This window comes from Erythranthe guttata, chromosome 3 (assembly GCF_056151865.1).
Source record: "Erythranthe guttata isolate IM_541 chromosome 3, IM_541, whole genome shotgun sequence".
In the NCBI taxonomy this organism is placed as follows: domain Eukaryota; kingdom Viridiplantae; phylum Streptophyta; class Magnoliopsida; order Lamiales; family Phrymaceae; genus Erythranthe; species Erythranthe guttata.
The window spans coordinates 4,052,670-4,058,560 of NC_142535.1; the positions used below are offsets into that span (position 1 = coordinate 4,052,670).

Genomic DNA, 5,891 nt, shown 5'->3' on the forward strand with positions numbered 1-5,891 from the left:
GAATACGAAACATACATACGTCTACATTCACAATTTGAAGTGAAAGACGTCTTATCTACGTATGATTTAGGTATTTGTTTTGGATTAGAAAAAAAAAAGATTTAGGTATTTGCCAAGTTGTCATTTTACATTTCGAGAATCTAGAAATTCATTCCGATTCCAAATGTTATGAAAAATTTGGAAATTCGGAAATTTTAGAAATCTCGTAAACTTAACATTTTCTTTTGGAAACCTTCATAAATTTTCAGAACACTTTCATAAAATCATAAAATAAAAACTACTATTATGGTAAACTCTAGTATTTTAGTAATAACTTTTATGATTTCAAATTACACTGAACACCAATTTTCAAATAACACAAAATTATAATCACTCGAAATGACAGAGTCAAAACTAGGGAAGAAACTAACTAGAGTTTATTTACGTGAAAAATAGCAAAGTAAAGACAAACTATGATTAAATATTTAATTTATTTTATGCTAACTAACATAAATAAAGTATTATATATATATATATATATATATATATATATATATATGTGTGTGTGTGTGTGCATAATTGGGGTATTTTTGGAAAATAAATCAAAAATTTTGGAATTAATTTCGAAAATTAAATTGGATTGGAAATTCCAAATATTTTTTATATAATTCCAATTGTAATCCAAAAAATAAAATTTGGAAGCATCGGAAATCGGAGTTTTGGAAATCAAAATGAATATATATATATATATATATATATATATATATATATATATATATATGTACATAATTGGGGTATTTTTGGAAAATAAATCAAAACTTTTGGAATAAATTTCGAAAATTAAATCGGATCGGAAATTCCAAATATTTTTTATATAATTCCAATTGGAATAAAAAAAAAATAATCAGAAACATCGGAAATCGGAGTTTTGGAAATCGAAATGAAAAAAAATTGTTCTAACGTTGAATTTTTTTGGATCAGGAAATTGAAAATTTTGTTGCAAGGTTCACCCCTATGTTTGGTCTACATCCCAAAAAACCAACTTGAAAAAGTTATAAGCAAGCATAAAAAAACGAGTTATTGATTATAGCATTTACCATTCATCACAAGTATATCGTAAACATGTCTATTATAACATCAGAGTAGGTTATCTTGTATCAAACAAGATTTTAACTAACTAGAGAAACATGTGTAAGAGTACGAAAGAACGAATAAAATCAAGAAAAGAGCCTCCCTTTTTCTTCGATCAACGAAATGAACTATTATCGAGTCAGTTTCATCAGAGCTCTCTGTCAACTTCTTCAATCATCATGTATATTTATAAGCTCAGCTTGTGCGGTTGTATTTGTATCACAGCTATTCAAATACGAGAGAGTTTCACTGCAGCAATAGCTCTTCTTGCATCTGCAGTTCCTTAATTCGCCGTTTCGCGTATAGTGTGATTAAAATTGTTACAATCACAGTAATGCTTAATCCAATATAATTGCATTCAAAACAATCTGTGGAGCTGAGAGGGAGCGCCCATCGTGCGAAGCATTAGCTAAAGTTTTAATTAGTATGCCACTGCAGTTAAAGAAACACAACCAATAAATCACGACTTCAATTTCAAACACACACACACACACATAATATATATATATATATATATATATATATATATATATATATATATATATATATATATATATATATATATGGGCAAATGGCAAAAAGACCCATCACATGGGACTTAAATGCATTTTGGTCCACAAAAAAAACAGTCTCTCAATTAAGCTCATCCCCATGTCTTTAGTCTAAAATACCCTCAATAATATAATTCTTATCAATTCCACCCATTATGCTCTAACTTCCTTAATATTACACATTGACCCCGGATTTAAACAAATATATCACATTAACCCCCAATTTTTTTTTTTTCAGAAAATAATTTTTTTTCTGAAATGTTTTTTTTTTCCGGACAGATTCCGGCGTTGACCGCCGGAGACCGCCGTTGACTTTTTTTTTTCCTGAATTTTTTTTCCGGCCGGTCAACCACCGTTGACCGCCGGTCTCCGGCGTTGACTTTTTTTTTTTTTTTTTTTTCGAATTGTTTTTCTTAGAAAAAAAATATTTTAATTAATATTACTGTCTTGGCTACTAAATTACTGTCTCAGACAGTAATATTACTGTTTGGGACAGTAATATTACTGTTTGGGACAGTAATATTATGAATATTATTTTTCCGAACAGTAATATTATTAATATTATTGTCTAAGACAGTTAAATTACTGTTGGAGACAGTAATTTAACATCCAAGGCAGTAATATTAATTAAAATAATTTTTTTTAAGGAAAAAAAAAAAAGTCAATTAATAGTTAAATTACTGTCTCCGACAGTTAAATAACTGCCGGAGACAGTAATTTAGCAACGAATACAGTAATATTAATTAAAAATATTTTTTTTAAGAATAAAAAAGTTAATTAACAGTTAAATTACTGTCTCCGACAGTTAAATAACTGCTGGAGACAGTAATTTAGCAACGAATACAGTAATATTAATTAAAATATTTTTGAAGAGAAAAAAAAAAAAAGAGTCAATTAACAGTTAAATTACTGTCTCCGACAGTTAAATAACTGCCGGAGACAGTAATTTAGCAGCCAAGACAGTAATATTAATTAAAATATTTTTTTTAAGAAAAAACAAAATTATAAAAAAAAAGTCACCGCCGGAGACCCGGCGGTCAACGGCAGTTGACCGGCCGGAAAAAAATTTCAGGAAAAAGAAAATTCAAAAAAAAAAAAAGTCAACGGCAGCGACCGGCGGTCTCCGGTGTTGGCGGGTCAAAATTGGGGTCAAAATTGAAATTATGGTTAAAATTGGTTAATTGATGAAATTGGGCTAAATTGGGGTGTAAATCATGAAATTGGAGTTAAATTGAGTTTCAATGAATTGGGGATAATTTTGGTATATATAAAAGGATTTTCTTTATTTGCAAATAAGTTTGCATGGGTTGGATTTATTTGAAAGACAAAAAAGTTGGATGTCCCTCTTTTAATTAAGTGCCCTTATCATGGGCCTATTTGCCATTACCCCTATATATATATATATATATATATATATATATATATATATATATATATATATATATATATATATATATATATAGGGTTAATTGCAAATACCACCCCTGTGAAATCTCTAATTGTCAAATACCCCCCTATCAAAAAAAAATTCACTCATACCCCCTTGTGTAACATATTTTGAAACACACTGCACCTTTTGCCATTTTAATCTTCTGAAATGATTTGTGCAGGCACAAATTAAACATTCAGGCACATTTTTTACCATTTCTCAAAAAACAAAAGGTAAAAAACTCAAAAACTCTCTCTACCCTTTCGATTTTCTTTCGCAAAGCCCGTGTAAATCGTCAACAGATCGGAGGTAATTTTTACGTTTTTACGATCCTCTTGTTATGTAGATTACGAATCCGAAAAAAAAAACGAAAAAAATCGAAACTTGGGAACGCTCGCCTGATTTTACGCGAGCGTATCCACTTCGCTCGCGTAAAATCAGGCGAGCGTTTGAATATAATATTTTTTGGTTTTTTTTTTTTTTTTTTTTTTTTTTTTTATAAATTTATTTCTTAAAAAAAACCGGTTTTTTGGGTTGCTCGCGTGGATTTACACGAGCGCATCCACTGCGCTCGTGTACATCCACGCGAGCAATTTAATTTTTTTTTTTTTTTAATTAATCAAATAAACTGCATTTATTCTGCTCACGCAAAAATACACGAGCATTTCAACAGTGCTCGCCTGATTTTTTTTTATTTTAATAATAATAATAATAATAATAATAATAATAATAATAATAATAATAATAATAATAATAATAATAATAATAATAATAATAATAATAATAATAATAATAATAATAATAATAATAATAATAATAATAATAATCATAATAACATTATTATTATTATTATTATTATTATTATTATTATTATTATTATTATTATTATTATTATTATTATTATTATTATTATTATTATTATTATTATTATTATTATTATTATTATTATTATTATTATTATTATTATTATTATTATTATTATTAAAATAAAAAAAAATAAAAAAAAGGAGAAAATATCTTCATCTTGTTCCCAGCAACAGCCCCCCACGCACATACCCTCCTGCACCACCACGCTCGTCAACAACACCACCACATCTTCTACAGATCCGCCGCACAAACTCCAAGCTAAAAATTTCAACTATGGACATAATACACTCTAAAGTTCACATTTTGAATACATTTAATTCACTCATCTGAATGACCTAATGAAAAAATAAAATTGGACCTAAAATTAGGTTATATTAACATTATTTTCTCTCGATTTCTTCTTCTAAATTTACTAAGATCTTCTACAAAAAATGGAGGATTGAACGATTTTCTCACAATTGAGGTCGCTGCCATGCCGCGGCGGTGGGTGGTGAGACCGGTGCGGCGGCAACGGTCAGCCTTGGAGTTGCAGAGGCGAGAAAAAACTTATGTCAATGGTTTCTATAGAATTTCCGGGCTATATCAACAGGAAGATTTTTCTACATGTTTGACAGGGGTGGGTTTGAGGAAGATGAAGAAGGAAGGAGATACATGTTTGACGGTGGTGGGTTTGAAGAAGTTGAAGAAGGAAGGAGAGGAAAGAAAAAGAAGGGAAAAAAAAAAGAAAAAGAGAAAAGGAAAAAAAAGGCTTGGGTGGGGGTGTATTTGACATTTCCACGCAAAAAGAGAGAAAAATTCGCAGCGTCAGCGCGTGAGGGACACGATTTGCTCCGAAGGGCTTCGATGCCTTGACTTTTATTTCATAGGGGGGCATGAGTGAATATTTTTTTGACAGGGGGGTATTTCACAATTAGAGATTTCACAGGGGTGGTATTTGCAATTAACTCTCTCTCTCTCTCTCTCTCTCTCTCTATATATATATATATATATATATATATATATATATATATATATATATATATAGTGAGAGTGAGAGAGAGTTCTCACGTGTAAAGTGCAACGAATATTTCTGGCACAATTCCAACGAGTGTCCCCAACAAGTAAGGAACGTACTTCACATCAGTAGCCACAGCACAGTAGTTATATATAACATATGGGAAAGGAGAAATCCTAATCAAATCAACAGCTCGAAACTGATTAAAACAACTTCCTTCGCCCGCTAGTTTTACGATAGAAGCTCTCTTCGGATACCTTTCTAACCACACCTACACTCAAGAAAGAAAAACAACAACAAATGTACCGTTGAGCATAGAAACCAACACCAGCGCCAAAAAAAAAAAAAAAAAAAAATTCGAAACAAATACGGATAACAAAATGCCCATACGTGGATTCTATGATAGAAAAGTGAACCGATGAAATATGGAATAGAGACACCAATAGCCATTCCTCCGATAATCAGCGAGTATGACTTTTAGTATGAGTATAAGCATGGGCATGAGTATTAGTGTGTATGAGTATGAATATGAGTATTTTATATGAGTACGGGTCTGAGTATTAGTATCAATGTTAATATAAGTATTCGTAACAGTGTCAGTTTGAGTATGAGTATGAATCTGAGTTTCAGTATGTGTTTAAGTATGAGTATTGATATCAGTATCAATAGTAGTATCCATATTAATATTAGTATTAGTATTAGTATTAGTAATGAATATGAGTATCACAATGAGCATGAGTATGCGTATGAGTATGAGTATAAGTATGACAACGAGTATAAGTATGCGTAGTGTGAGTTTGAGTATGATTATGAATATTAGTATGAGTATGAGTATCAATATCAATATGCATATCAATAAGAGTATCAATATTAGTATTAGTATCAGTATCAATATCAGTAGTATGACTATCAATATCAGTATGAGTATAAGTAACAGTAT

General features: G+C 30.0%; 1 pseudogene across 1 annotated transcript; it reads right to left on the bottom strand.

Annotated features, from left to right (window-relative positions):
- Positions 1 to 1,278: 1,278 nt before the first annotated feature.
- Positions 1,279 to 5,503, bottom strand: LOC148771569 (uncharacterized; annotated as a pseudogene). The gene is made up of 3 exons (XR_016030224.1): positions 5,342 to 5,503; positions 5,005 to 5,222; positions 1,279 to 1,542 (listed from the first exon to the last, which is right to left on the bottom strand). The product of XR_016030224.1 is annotated as an uncharacterized LOC148771569 (transcript).
- Between the last annotated feature and the right edge of the window lie 388 nt (positions 5,504 to 5,891).